We start from the raw sequence: 15,606 nt of genomic DNA on the forward strand, positions 1-15,606 counted from the left end.
ATGTAACAAAGGGGCAACTTTGATCCTGTGAATCTCCTTTCACTTGACAGTGCACAAACTCATAAGGAGAATTTAGAGAATCAACCTTGGATCATTGAGAATCCAGACCATATCTTTTTTTCAGGGCTAAACAAATATTTTTACCAGATCTCTGACTGCTTCTAATAAAGAGCCCTGGGAATAAAATCAAAGGTCTGATTTGTGGGTACTGTCCAAGTACCCACAATTCCAATTAATCAATGGAGGGACTTTAATGAAAGAGTCTGTGCATTGAGTGCACAGTATTGTTGATAATATTGTTAAGGCGAGGTCCTTTGTGTGCAGGCGCGCCAATGTTTATGCATTAAGTACAACTGGATTAATAATTAAGATTATTTTATAGGATTATGTTTATTCACAGAGAGGAAAAGAGCAAAGAAGCGTGTGTTTGGGAAGATAGGTGAATGGATTTATAGAGGATATATATCAGTACATAAGGACAGCTTCTAACACTAAAGCTTCACAGAAATAGCAGGATTTAAACTAATTTAAGGCCGCATCGATTTTTGATTTTTGTGAGATTCGCTTCCAAGAAATATCTGAGGAATCATTTGACTGCATGTAGCTCTGGAAATGATGACAATAAGGACAACCCTGGACTCGGGTGGGAAATGGAGGTGCCTGTTGATCATAACGTCCTAAATAATTAGATCCACGCTCCCGGTGTCATGAGGGTTTTATTTGAAAGGACATTTCTGCATTCAGAGATCACTGTCATTTGTCATTTTTCTCTTTCTTTCTTTCTTTCTTTCTTTCTTTCTTTCTTTCTTTCTTTCTTTCTTTCTTTCTTTCTTTCTTTCTTCTTTTTTTAAAAAAAGCTTGTAGATAAGTTGAATTTATTGAATGGAAGAAAGAAAGGAAAGAAGTAAAAAAAAAAAAAGGGGCGGGGGGGGGGGGAGAATCCGGGGAAACTATATAAGAAAAAATGGGTTTACTTTAAGGAAGAAACGGTAGGTAAAAGCCGGCTCTCTCCAAGTTTCGCGCGCGAGATGCCCATCGGAGATTTCCCTTTTAGCTCCAGCAGGGCAGGAGGTGCCCCTTTCGAAGGCTCCGTCCCTCACCTGCCCAGGGAGAAGAACCTCCGTGGGAAATTACAATAAGCGAAGAATTAATCCACCTATGCAGCTTTCGGGGACAACAGTACCGAGAGACCTTTATTTATTGATCGCTAAGCCAAATCCCTGGGGGTGGGGGGTGGGGGGTGGGGGGCAATGGTTTAGGAAGGCCCAGGAGAGGGTTTCGCCGCCTTTGGGACGCGAAGGGTTCAATGTGTTCCGCGCCAGACTATTTTTAAGGCAAGCGTCAGGGAGAACAACGGAAGGGGTGAAAGAAAGACTGGGGACCTCTTGACTTCTTCACAGTTGTCGGGAGGGCGCCGGAACGGCTGCGTGGATTGGGGGGACAGAGCGGACAAAGCTAGGGGACAAAACCCAGCCACGAAATAAAATAAAACCCAGGAGAGGAGAAGGGAAAAGTTGCGCCAAATGCGCGCCCTTCCCTCGGCGGCGTTGGAGTAAACGACCGGGGTGGGGGGTGGGGTGGGCGGAGGTGGTAGGCGAGAGGGGGAAGAGCCCACCAGCCGGGACATAAATCCCTTCTTCCCTTTTTCTTAGCCCCAGCATCTCAGAGGAGGACAGAGACTGGCTCTTTCCTTAGCTGCCTGCATTTTAGGGGTGGGGAGGAAAAAAAATCTTCAGTGAAGGAGAATATGTGTAGCTCAGGGTTGACACGAGCGGGTCCTTGGTGCTCTCTGAGCTTGCTTGTTTTCTTGCAGACGTCGCATTACCCGAACTAGGTAACATCATCAGTGCTAGTAAGGAGTGCAAAGGTCTCAGCTTGCCCGTCTTGTCTCGGGGCGCACCTTCCAGCCGCCCCGGGCTCCGGAGGCCACGGAGGCGCGCACGCCGGCTCAGAGGTCTCTCCGCGGATTGCCTGCAATTCCAGAGGCCGGCAAGCAGCAGCGGTAGGTGGCTGGCTGCTTGCTCTAGAGCAGAGGTAGTCAACCTTGGCTCTTTTATGACTCGTGGACTTCAACTCCCAGAATTCCTGAGCCAGCTAAGCTGGCTCAGGAATTCTGGGAATTGAAGTCCACGAGTCATAAAAGAGCCAAGGTTGACTACCCCTGCTCTAGAGGAAGCCCTGTAGAGTCTTTCCATTCCCGGTCTCGGGGCGCCTGCTCGGGCAGAGCAACATATGAGGAACGGTTACTGGAATTGGGTATGTCTAGTTTAATGAAGAGAAGGACGAGGGGGGACATGACAGCAGTGTTCCAATATCTTAGGGGCTGCCACAAAGAAGAGGGAGTCAAGCTATTCTCCAAAGCGCTTGAGGGCAGGACAAGAAGCAACGGATGGAAACTAATCAAGGAGAGAAGCAACCTAGAACTAAGGAGAAACTTCCTGACAGTTAGAACAATTAACCAATGGAACAACCTGCCTCCAGAAGCGGTGAATGCTCCAACACTGGAAGTTTTTAAGAAAAGACTGGGCAGCCATTTGTCCGAAATGGTATAGGGTTTCCTGCCTGAGCAGGGGGTTGGACTTGATGACCTCCAAGGTCCCTTCCAACTTTACTATTATTATTATTATTATTATTATTATTATTATTATTATTATTATTATTATTATTATTATTATTATTATTATTATTATTATTATTATTATTATTATTATTATTATTATTATTATTATTATTATTATTATTATTATTACTTCTTAAGTTCCCTTGAGGGGGGAATCCTTGGAAAGACGTCCCTGGGATCAGCTCTGCGGCTGCAAGACCAGCGAAGCGCCCTGGATTTCGAGCGCCGTCTCGCGTGAGAGGGAGCCCACTCGAGGCAACCGGACACTACCCCAGCTTTGCGCGCTCTGCTCCTCCACCGGGCTGCACTTTCAGCTTGCGCGGAACTTTCTGGCCTGGACCCCAGGTTGCCTTGGAAGGGCTCGCCTTTCTTTGACTTGCAAGCCGCCGTTAATTTTTTGCAGCACGATCCCCGCAAAGGGGATCGTGCTGCAAAACTAGGAAAAGAAGTGGGAGGCAAATTTGACCTAGGGGGGTTCATCCCAGCACACGGGCCGACGCGCCTCTTTTTTCTTTTGCCAAGATTACAACGGACTCTGAAATTTCCTTCAATAAGCTTCGGGTCTCTTGTAGGGGAGAATGGGGAGAAGAAGAAAGGGACGCGCCGTTTACATTATCACTCAGCACATTATGATCCATAACTTGAGAAGCCAAGAGACGTTGAAGGGCAGAGCGTAAGCACCTCCATCCAGTTTAGTGAGGCTACACGGGGATAAATAAATCGCGGGCTTTGACCTATCAAGCCCAATTGCAAGCACATTTATTTCAATGGAGTTGTGTTTTTGCTTTTTTTAAAAAAAAACTTGCTAAAAAAAAGGGAGGGAGGAAAGGCACAATTTTAAAAAGTGCTTAACTTGTTGAGTGGAAGAAATTGCTCAACGTTGCTACTGGAAGGGAAAAAAAAGATCCTTATCTTCACTTGTGATGATTAATTTTGGCATCTATTTGGCTGTTCAGCAAGATAAATTATTGTCTTTTATCTCTGTGAGTGTATATAAATAAAATATAGAGGGCTACCTAAAGCAATTACCTCCAAATTCATTTGGAGCAACAAGTAAAGGCAGAGAGTCCTACTTACAGTTCCAAGAAGCCAATCCCTCTAGGTTCAGTGAGGTTCATTCCCAGATAAGGGTATTTAGGATTGCAGCTGTAATAAGGGTTTGTCCATATGGGAAAAACACAGATAGAGTTGGCACACTTTTGCAAACATAGACACAGAGTTCTATTTTTACTTACACACACACACACAAACGTACACACACAGGTGTTACTCTTAGGATACAGAATATATTGTTTTTGTTTATACAAATGTCTATGAGTAACAGCCCCCTTAGTATTAGCCCATCCGTAAATGCAAAATCAAAATTTGAAAGTATAAATGTGCTGATTTTGTATATAGGGAAGAAGCCCACATTACTCGTGCTTTCATATGACAACAGGCAGTGCCTTGTGCTCTTCAGCTGAATATGGCAATGATCCTCAAGGACCCCACAACTTGCCAAACAGGCTCCCCACCCTAAGCAGACCTCCAGCTGCTAAGTGACTTCATAATGTAGAGAATCCCCTGCATCAGGTGAAGAATGGGTAATCTCAGCCTCCCTGGAGAACTTATAGGGAGGATCCATGGGTCAACCAGGAAGGGAACAGATCAGGCATCAATGGTGCGTATCAGGAAGCAGGCCTGAACTGCAGTTAACAGCAGGCATTTGGGTTTCTTTGCATAGGGACAGGAGGACTTGGGCTAGGTAGAAATGGGGTTAGAGAAGAATTGAACTGAGGGCCAAGGCTGCTTCAAGGAAACTGCCTAACTTCAAATCGTCTTTGAAGTTAAGAGGAGCCAGGTGGATTGGGAGACAACTTTCTTCTGAGTTCCTGGACTCAGAAACTCCAACTGACCAGACACTTTTTTTCTGGGATTGCTACACCACCAATGGTCTGGAAGCTACTAACCAAGCACTTTGGGACTGAAACAGGCAAGTAGATGTATAATTCAAGAGCATATTTTCTCTAAAAGAGGGGTACCCTTGTTTTCCACCACTTTCTGGAAAGCTGACTGGAAAAAGTAGATAAATTGCTGGTGCAATTCTATTTAAGAACAGGATTTTGGAAGCCTTGTCCATGATCTGGACAAGATGGAGCCCTTAGGGCTGGCCTTACTTTCCAAAAGAAAATTTAGGGTCACATCTCATTTTGGAGAAAGTAATTTGTGCAAGCACAAATCATTAATATCAGAATAACCAAGGATATGTCGGGAGAGAATCCCTGCCCAACATAGATTAAATTGTATTTTTTTGAAAAAATGCTAGTCCTGGCTTGCTTAATTGTGGGCACAAATCAGGTTAAGTAGAAAAAGATTTTTTTTTTTAAAAAAAGTCTAATTTTTCAGTCAATCCAGGAAGGAGAATATTAATACTAGAATGGACTATTCGTAGCTCAGGACTGAAATGGAGGCTCCTTGGTGCTCTCTGAGCTTGGCTGTTGGTTGTAATAACCAAGCTCAGAAAGTACCAAGGACCCCTCAATATTAATACTTAGGATGCTTATAAAATTTAACTTTATAAGAGTTATGGTGGTTTAAGTTACATTTAAAACAACGTTTCTGGAAATATGTTGGACTACAGTTCCCATTAATTGCAGCCAGTGGATCTATTGGTTGGAAATTTGGAAGGGCCAGTCCAACGCATTTGGATGCAACAAGGTGGGGGAGAGGATTTGAACTTTATAATGAGATGAGACCATCCATATTACATGTTAGGCATGCTAAAATTTATATTAATTCTGAAGTTCCAGTAGAAAGACTAGGCTTAGGGTATTTGAGAAGTGAGAGACTTGGGAAGTAGGTTCTCCAAAAGTGCCTTACTGAGCCACTTATGTATCAGGAAGGTGGATTAGGTGGTTTCTTGGGATGGATTCTTCTTCTGGGATTAGTAATTCAGGCCGATCCTCATGTGTCCCCATTCCAAGAGGATCACCTTTTGCTTGGGAACTGCCCGGTGAAATCTAGTTGGCCACTGTGAGAAACAAAATGCCGGAATATGATGGGTTTCGGCCCGATCCAGGGCTAACATTATGTTGTTCTGTTCTAATTTAGGAAGTAGGGCTCCCTCCCTTTCCATTAACTCTAGCATTGCAAGATATGAATTAGATTGTTGATCTGAGTCAGGTAAGTCACAGAAAATGTAGATGAGGGAGTACATAATCATAAACATAATTGATCCTTCATCAAATACTAGAAATTACTCTCCATTAGCTGGAGTTGTCAGTATTAAAAGAATATTTTGCAAGAAAATGCATATCTTACTACTGGGCAGGAGACCTCTTTATCCCATCCCGCCATCAGTTGTTATGTACATTGCTAGGACAAAACAATCAGTTGTCCTTTATATTGAGAAAAAGGTGTATCTCTGCTACCTGTTTCATTTGGGTTGAGAACATTCCTCCATCACCACACCTATTAAGCGCCAAAAGGATGCTGCATCTGCCCAAGCCTGCAACCAGCATGAGACTGGGATTAAGGGAGGAATTCTGGTCATAAAGCAACTGATAAGGAGACAAACACATGTGCTTGCATCAATACTTTGAGAAGTGGTCTGTTGTGAAAACAGAACATCAACTTTACATGAGGCAATGAAAAAATAGCAGGATATATGTAACACATTGATACAACCTGTGGTGCATCTCTGGGACCTGTTTTCCTGCATAAAGATCACACAGTACATAGTACACTGAAACAAACTATTTTATAGGTTAATGTGATGGTCTGGTTCATGCGATACACTAAGATTTGTGGCTTTTTTGATTTTGGCATAACTTATGTAGTTCATTAATTATAGTTAATGGTTTAGTGCAGTGTTTCTCAACCTTGGCAACTTTATGATGTGTGGACTTCAACTCCCAAAATTTTGGGAGTTGAAGTCCACACATTATAAAGTTGCCAAGGTTGAGAAACACTGGTTTAGTTTGTTGTATGAACATTGCCTGTAGCTCATTTGTAATTTATAATGTTTACATTCATCCCATGAATGTTATTCTCCAGTTTTCCTTTAGAGGGTAGACATTTCCTTCCAGACTAGGCTACACCCTTCCTTAACATATGAGCATATCTGTCTCCCACCCTTGGTTCCTAAACCATTTTGACCTGCAAGAGGAAACTGGTGCACTGCCTTATACATCCTTCATTGCACTTACTTAGGAGTGAGCCCCTTCAGTGACTGTTGAATAGATGTGTACATCATTGCACTGCTAGGAAGGAATTGATTGGATCTATGCAGTTATTCTAGAATCTGGGCTGCAAAAATCCAGACAATCTGTAGTTCAGCATACCATATATAGTTTTCTGCACTTCTCTGTTGCCATTTAGTGGACGTCTGGATTTTTGCAACCCAGATCTCCTAGCCCCAATTATGTAACTATGGTGATAGTGCCTTGCTCCCAACCCTTCCACAACCTACTTTTTCATAACCAGGAGTCTGAAAAAATACTGTTATCTCTTTCTTCCAGGCAGGCCAAACTTTGTGATGAATGGATCTCCTGTTCCTCAAGTTCATACAAGGTAAAGCACTAGTTTCCTACCTCTGCTCTGTTGCTGCACGTGAAGATAACTTTAGAATGTAATTAAAAAAATAATATATGCTACAGTAACAAGGTTGTATTTACATGACTATTGAACCACAAACTAGCCAACCATATTTTAAAATTAACGTGCATGCAAAGTCAGAAAATTGGTTTGATAAAAACATGCTTGTCAATCATGAATAAATATATCCCAATAACACATCCTAATTGTGTAGGAGTAGGCACTTGGAGAAAAAAACTAAAACAATAAGTACTGGAAGAAAAGAGGAAGGATAGCAAGGTGTTGATATAATGTTTATTTTTGCTCCTTTACTTTGGAAGAGAGATCAGGAATCTTTCTCAGAGACAGAACACATCTTTTCTGTGCAGACATCTTCAGATTCCATTTTTGGATTCCCCAATTACTGTTGATAGTTTCTATCTTAGGACTAATCAAAATAAATAGCATATAAATCACCCCCCAATCCCCATCTAGAGGTCTTCCAGTGGATGATTAGTGACATTTTCATTAGGGATAACAATAACACTTAGATTTATATACCCCTTCACAGTGCTTCACAGCTTTCTCTAAGGGGTTTACAGAATCAGCATATTGTCCCAACTGGGCAATCCAGGTCCTCATTTTACCGACCTCGGAAGGATGGAAGGCTGAGTCAACCTTGAGCTGGTGAGAATTGAACTGCCGAACTGCAAGCAGTCAGCAGAAGTAGCTTGCAGTACTGCATTCTCACAAGTGCGCCACCAGGGCTCAGTGATGGAAATTTTAGGTTAACCCATTGGGAATACATGAGCTCCAGAAAGCTACCACATATACTCATGGATAAGGAGATCTGCAGATAAGCCATCCCTCACATTTTTAACCGAAGTGTAATGAAAAATGTACCATCCCTCAAAATGTTGGTATGTTTTTTCAGTGTATTCTATAGATTTCGTCAAGTGCAGGAAATCAGGAGCCAAGGTGGTTCAAATAACTGCATGTTTATTGCATGCTAGCATTTTCTACAAGCATCTGAACTACTGAAGGTCAAAGCAAATTGGCGGTAGATAAGTCAATGTGATTCAAGGTGGAATGGACTTAGGTCTCTTGTAGGCGCAAAGGGACTCAAGACTGATGATATGCTTGACCCCCTCTCAGGATCAGCCTGGTCATCTCCTACAGATTTCGTTAATTTTTTCTATTCATGGTATTTTGTTTTAAAATTCAAAGGCTGGCTTGCCCACAGGTAAGTTTATTTATGAGTAAATATGGAGTACTTAAAAAATATTGCCATATATATTTGCAGATAAGCCAACCCACAGATAAGCCAAACTCAATTTAAAATTCTTGGCTTGTCCACAAATATGTACTATAGATAAATAGATAGGTACTGCCTCCGGGTCTACAATGAACATACAAGCTTTTCTCTTTCATAATAAAATGCAGCTTACCAGAAATAAAAGGAAATCAATGAACAGGTGATTAAGTAAACTCTAAGCTACACCTGTATTGCATTCATAATGAAGATTTACCAACTGAAAGCAACAGAATGGTGAATCATACTGTTCCTCTGAGATAATGCTAAGATGGTCCTAGGGTGGAGATAACTAAGCTGCTCTTTGGCCAATCTTTTAAAATAGGGGTGTCAAACTGCCAGCCCGTGGGCCAGATGTGTCATGGCGAAACCGTACCTACCCCATTGCCGGCAATGGAAAAAAAGTTGCGATATATCGCAACACGTCACATGACATTGCGAGTTTGACATCCCTGTTTTAAAGATTGAGGGAATCTTTCTGGAGAATAGTTCCTTTCCTCCTAAATTATATATTACAGGGGTCTCCAACCTTGGCAACTTTACGACTTGTGGACTTCAACTCCCAGAATTCCTCAGCCAGCTCTGCTCAATTCTGGGAATTGAAGTCCATAAATCGTAAAGTTGCCAAGGTTGGAGATCCCTGGTATATTGGATTCCCATATCATACTAAGCAATAGTTAGTTTATTTATAGTCTGTTGAATAAATCATTACTGGGTCTATTCACGCAATTTTCAAAGCTCTAAACTACTAATGACAACGGTGAGGTATATGCAACATGTTCAGTCAAGCAAACACTGCAGTACTTGAATTTGTGAGCCATTCAGATTAAAAAGAGTTTTTTTTCCTCCCTATCAGGAATCAAAATTCTAGGAGTCCTTCCTTCCTGGTTTATCCTCCTCTAGATGCTCATTAATAACCTACAGCCTTGATTCACTTGCTCTGCATATATATTTCTACCACAGCTAATGACTTAAAAGCCAGCCATTAACACACCCCAATCAACATCTAAAAAGCCACTTACAACAGACAATAGAAATACCACACACAGAACAGCACACCCTCTGCTAGAGAGAAGTTCCCTGAGGATGGGCTCCAGTATGAGTCCGAAAGCTTGTAAGAAAACCTCTGGTCCCGGAGACCGATCCAGATTGGACCCTGCAACATTATCATGGGACACGTATATTCGCCTTCATTCATATTTCTACTGCTTAGAAACATCAAATGTTTATTCATATTGCAATGTGATCAATCTGATCCATAAATGGGCAATTTGTTCCTCTCCTGTGCTGTTTAAAATGTAAGATTCCTTAAAATTAAGACCGGTTTCATAATTCAGCTACTCATAATGCACTTTGACCCTTGGCTATCTCCATATAAGATGAGGTTCATGAAAGAAAAGAGTCGGACATCTGTATTGTTCCATCTTTCAAACAAAACATATCTCAGGAATGAAGTTTCTCTAATTAGGTTACATGAACATATCCAGTGAACAATCCTGTTCCATCATAGGACATTTGTTGTTTACTTTGTCAATAGGACTAAGATTTTTGACCTTAATTTGAGCCATTTTTCCTTCCTGTCCCTAAGTCTCATTGAAATAATTAGGATTTCCTTCCCAAGCAACATATGTATTATGCCACCCTATATGTAATCCAGAAATAGGCTCATTGGTGTTAAACTGCTCCTTGATTAAGTGTTCTAAGCAATGAGAATTAACAATATAGCAGCTGTATTCACACAGTATGTTTAAGCAAATGAAAAAGGTCTAGCAAATAACATTCACACAACATGCTATGCTTGATTAGGGTTATAGTCAGATTATATATTATTTAGTTTTATATGATTATACAGGTGTCTCCAAACAGTGCCTTCTGGAGTGCTAGTCTATGCCTCTCTGCATAGTAGTCCTGATTGATAATGGAGGAAGATGTACGGTATATCAATATTTCCAGACAGCCAGAGGCTGGGAAAGATCAATCTCATGACACCATTTTAAAATTCACCATTTGTAAGTTTTTTCTTTTCCTTTATATTCATCTGGAAATCACATTCACTTTTCAGAAAATGTTTGGGAAGAGTATATTAGAAAGATTATTTTGGAAAACCCAAAGAGCAAATGAAAAGTCTCTTTTACAGCAAGGTTCCCTCTTCTGTCAATATTATTTTCATCACAACTTGAAGGCAACTTAGGGCCTTCAACATACTGTCTCAGGCAGAATTTTTTTTACTCTCATTTCATATTGTCTATACGTGTGGTTTTCTCAATAAAGTATAGGAGTAGTTTACCATTGCTTTTCCACGCAGTATAAAATTACCATCCAACATATAATGTTACCATCCAGCTCCAGTATCTTCCTATATCACTGCTGCCCAATATAGGTGCATGCTTGCTTCAAGTGGGCAGATAGATCTTCACACCATGGATAAACGGCTGGAAATATACAATATTAACGTATACTCCTGTTGCCCTTTGTTCATTGCACCCAGGAACATCCCACCATAATGATGAGGCAGCAAAGGACTTGAGCATATGGTTGGGTTAATATATTGCTAAAGTGGTCATTAAAACTATGCTAATAAAAAAGATAGTGATGAGGAATGTACCTGTTATTTTAAAAATATAATAATAAAAATGTTATTTGCAAAAAATTATTTGACAAGCAATGGCATGTAGTGGTCACTTGTTTTTGTTTTTTTTAACCCAGATACGGTATGGTAGATCTATGGAAGAGGAGACCAAAGCAAAGGAGAAAAAAAAGGAGAAAGGTTTGCTAGATGGTAAAGGTGCACAAAGGGCAACTTTTAGAAAATCTAGACCCCCAGTGCAATTCTCAATTCCTGGTCACCTCTGGGCTTAAACTAAGAATTGTTGACTAAGCACTATGGGTGCTAAATTACAGTCACTAAATTCATGCATTTATTAAATCAAATACATTTTTGTTTTGGAGAAGAGCAACAAAGATGATTAGGGGACTGGAGGCTAAAACATATAAGGAACGGTTGCTGGAATTGGGTATGTCTAGTTTAACGAAGAGAAGGATGAGGGGGGACATGATAGCAGTGTTCCAATATCTCAGGGGCTGCCACAAAGAAGAGGGAGTCAAGCTATTCTCCAAGGCGCCTGAAGGCAGGACGAGAAGCAATNTATTACAGGGGTCTCCAACCTTGGCAACTTTACGACTTGTGGACTTCAACTCCCAGAATTCCTCAGCCAGCTCTGCTCAATTCTGGGAATTGAAGTCCATAAATCGTAAAGTTGCCAAGGTTGGAGATCCCTGGTATATTGGATTCCCATATCATACTAAGCAATAGTTAGTTTATTTATAGTCTGTTGAATAAATCATAACTGGGTCTATTCACGCAATTTTCAAAGCTCTAAACTACTAATGACAACGGTGAGGTATATGCAACATGTTCAGTCAAGCAAACACTGCAGTACTTGAATTTGTGAGCCATTCAGATTATAAAGAGTTTTTTTTCCTCCCTATCAGGAATCAAAATTCTAGGAGTCCTTCCTTCCTGGTTTATCCTCCTCTAGATGCTCATTAATAACCTACAGCCTTGATTCACTTGCTCTGCATATATATTTCTACCACAGCTAATGACTTAAAAGCCAGCCATTAACACACCCCAATCAACATCTAAAAAGCCACTTACAACAGACAATAGAAATACCACACACAGAACAGCACACCCTCTCCTAGAGAGAAGTTCCCTGAGGATGGGCTCCAGTATGAGTCCGAAAGCTTGTAAGAAAACCTCTGGTCCCGGAGACCGATCAAGATTGGACCCTGCAACATTATCATGGGACACGTATATTCGCCTTCATTCATATTTCTACTACTTAGAAACATCAAATGTTTATTCATATTGCAATGTGATCAATCTGATCCATAAATGGCCAATTTGTTCCTCTCCTGTGCTGTTTAAAAGGTAAGATTCCTTAAAATTAAGACCGGTTTCATAATTCAGCTACTCATAATGCACTTTGACCCTTGGCTATCTCCATATAAGATGAGGTTCATGAAAGAAAAGAGTCGGACATCTGTATTGTTCCATCTTTCAAACAAAACATATCTCAGGAATGAAGTTTTTCTAACTAGATTACATGAACATATTCAGTGAACAATCCTGTTCCATCATAGGACATTTGTTGTTTACTTTGTCAATAGGACTAGGATTTTTTACCTTAATTTGAACCATTTTTCCTTCCTGTCCCTAAGTCTCATTGAAATAATTAGGATTTCCTTCCCAAGCAACATATGTATTATGCCACCCTATACATGTAATCTAGAAATAGGTTCATTGGTGTTAAACTGCTCCTTGGTTAAGTGTTCTGAGCAATGAGAGTTAACAACATAGCAGCTGTATTCACACAGTATGTTTAAGCAAATGCAAAAAGTTCTAGCAAATACATTCACACAACATGCTATGCTTGATTAGAATTATAGTCAGATTAAATATCATTTAATTTTATATGATTATACAGGTGTCTCCAAACAGTGCCTTCTGGAGTGCTAGTCTATGCCTCTCTGCATAGTAGTCCTGATTGATAATGGAGGAAGATGTATATCAATATTTCCAGACAGCCAGAGGCTGGGAAAGATCAATCTCATGACACCATTTTAAAATTCACAATTTGTAAGTTTTTTCTTTTCCTTTATATTCATCTGGAAATCACATTCACTTTTCAGAAAATATTTGGAAAGAGTATATTAGAAAGATTATTTTGGAAAACCCAAAGAGCAAATAAAAAGTCTCTTTTGCAGCAAGGTTCCTCCTTCTGTCAATATTATTTTCATCACAACTTGAAGGCAACCTAGGGCTTTCAACATATTTTCTCAGGCAGAATTTTTTTACTCTCATTTCCAGTGATGTCATATTGTTTATACGTGTGGTTTTCTCAATAAAGTATAGGAGTAGTTTACCATTGCTTTTCCACGCAGTATAAAATGACCATCCAACATATAATGTTACCATCCAGCTCCAGTATCTTTCTATATCACTGCTGCCCAATATAGGTGCATGCTTGCTTCAAGTGGGCAGATAGATCTTCACACCATGGATAAATGGCTGGAAATATACAATATTAACATATACTCCTGTTGCCCTTTGCTCATTGCACCCAGGAACATCCCACCATAATGATGAGGCAGCAAAGGACTTGAGCATATGGTTGGGTTAATATATTGCTAAAGTGGTCATTAAAACTATGCTAATAAAAAAGATAGTGATGAGGAATGTACTTGTTATTTAAAAATATAATAATAAAAATGTTATTTGGCAAAAAATTATTTGACAAGCAATGGCATATATTACCATGTGGTGGTCACTTGTTTTTTGTTTTTTTTTAACCCAGATACGGTATGGTAGGTCTATGGAAGAGGAGACCAAAGCAAAGTGGAGAAAAAAGGAGAAAGGTTTGCTAGATGGTGAAGGTGCACAGAGGGCAACTTTTACAAAATCTAGACCCCCCAGTGCAATTCTCAATTCCTGGTCACCTCTGGGCTTAAACTAAGAATTGTTGACTGAGCACTATGGGTGCTAAATTACAGTCACTAAATTCATGCATTTATTAAATCAAATATATTTTTGTGTTGGAGAGATGTATGAATCCAGATACCCACTTCCATTTTGCATATTTAAGACATGATCATGTGAAATATATTATTATTTCTCTTTAAAAAATGTCTAAGTTGAAACAATTTACTACAGGAATTTAAATATGCATCCTATTCAACCATAGCAGAGGGATAAGTGAGCCCTTTGGTACAGCATTAACATGAGCTTCATTTGATTGCAAATTTAGTTCTTTTTCTCTAATATCAAACTTCACATTTTTCAGTTTATTATGGTATCTTACTCTATAGTCAGAGAAGTGATAAATTTCCAAGATGTTTATTACTCTTCCTCTACTTCTGTCTTAATTTCCTGAATACAGTTTCTGAAGGTTAGCAAGTAAGTCTAATGGCTATGCTTCCTTCTTCCCAAAGGAGTTGGTTGCTAGTTAGACAATTATTGTTTCTTAGTAGTGGCTTACAAGGTAAAAGTGAGAGGAAGCATAGATACAGTGCCTGCTGTCTAAGACTGGGCTACATATGTCCAGTGGGAGGGAGGGAGGGAGAGAAGGAAGGAATGAAGAAAGAAAGAAAGAAAGAAAGAAAGAAAGAAAGAAAGAAAGAAAGAAAGAAAGAAAGAAAAAGAAAGAAAGAAGTCTGCATCTTTGTAGGGATATGTGTGGAAGGGAAGGAAAAGAGAGGGTGACTCCCCTGGAGAAGAGCATAAATCAGGCAAGCCAGAGCATCAGGAGTTAAACAGGATTTAGCAAATCTTAAATTATAATTACACATGTGCATACATACACAGCATATATACACAGAAAGAGAGAGAGAGAGAGAGATTTGAAGCTTAAAGCAATATAAGAGCAATGTTCTGTGCTTTGAATATTGCTGGGAAATTCAAAGTGAATACAGATAATTTTAGTGCAGTACTTATTCAAAAATACACATTTAGATCAAAGCCCTAATGTTGTTAAGGCATGTCTGTTGAGAAGTTTAGTCCACCTTGAAATAATCTGGGTTTTTCTCATCACCATCTTGACTGTTCTGGCACACACATACACACACATACACACCCTGTAGACTTCCTTGCCCATTTAAAAAAGAGCCAAGTACCAGAATCTCTTTTCTGGCCAGGTGGCTATACTTCCCAATAGAGCACTTATCTGCAGCCCCCAACAACTTTATTCCCTGAGATTGCTTGTGGCACGTATGCGAGGTCTCGAAGCATTCCTGGCAATTAGAAAAAATGTTTCAGATTTTGTGCACTGTTTGATGGCATGCTACATTCCTCCTTTCTAAATTGGAATTTTTTTAAATAAATACAATAAAACCAAAGTATGGAACTGGAGAGAGAGATTTCATTAAGCGGGCGTCAATTCAAGGATCTGGGGTACAAGATAAAATGGATCTAAATAAGTAGATATGGTGAACATGTAATTGAGATATTTTACCATGTCAGAACTTTAATGAACTTGATGTAAAATATTTATTAAGATGTTTTGATGCATAGGAATTAAGCCTGTGCCTTTGTATATCCAAAGCTTATTAGGAAACAGAC

The sequence above is a fragment of the Protobothrops mucrosquamatus genome, unplaced genomic scaffold (genome assembly GCF_001527695.2).
Source record: "Protobothrops mucrosquamatus isolate PMUCROS unplaced genomic scaffold, P.Mucros_1.0 scaffold134, whole genome shotgun sequence".
Classification (NCBI taxonomy): domain Eukaryota; kingdom Metazoa; phylum Chordata; class Lepidosauria; order Squamata; family Viperidae; genus Protobothrops; species Protobothrops mucrosquamatus.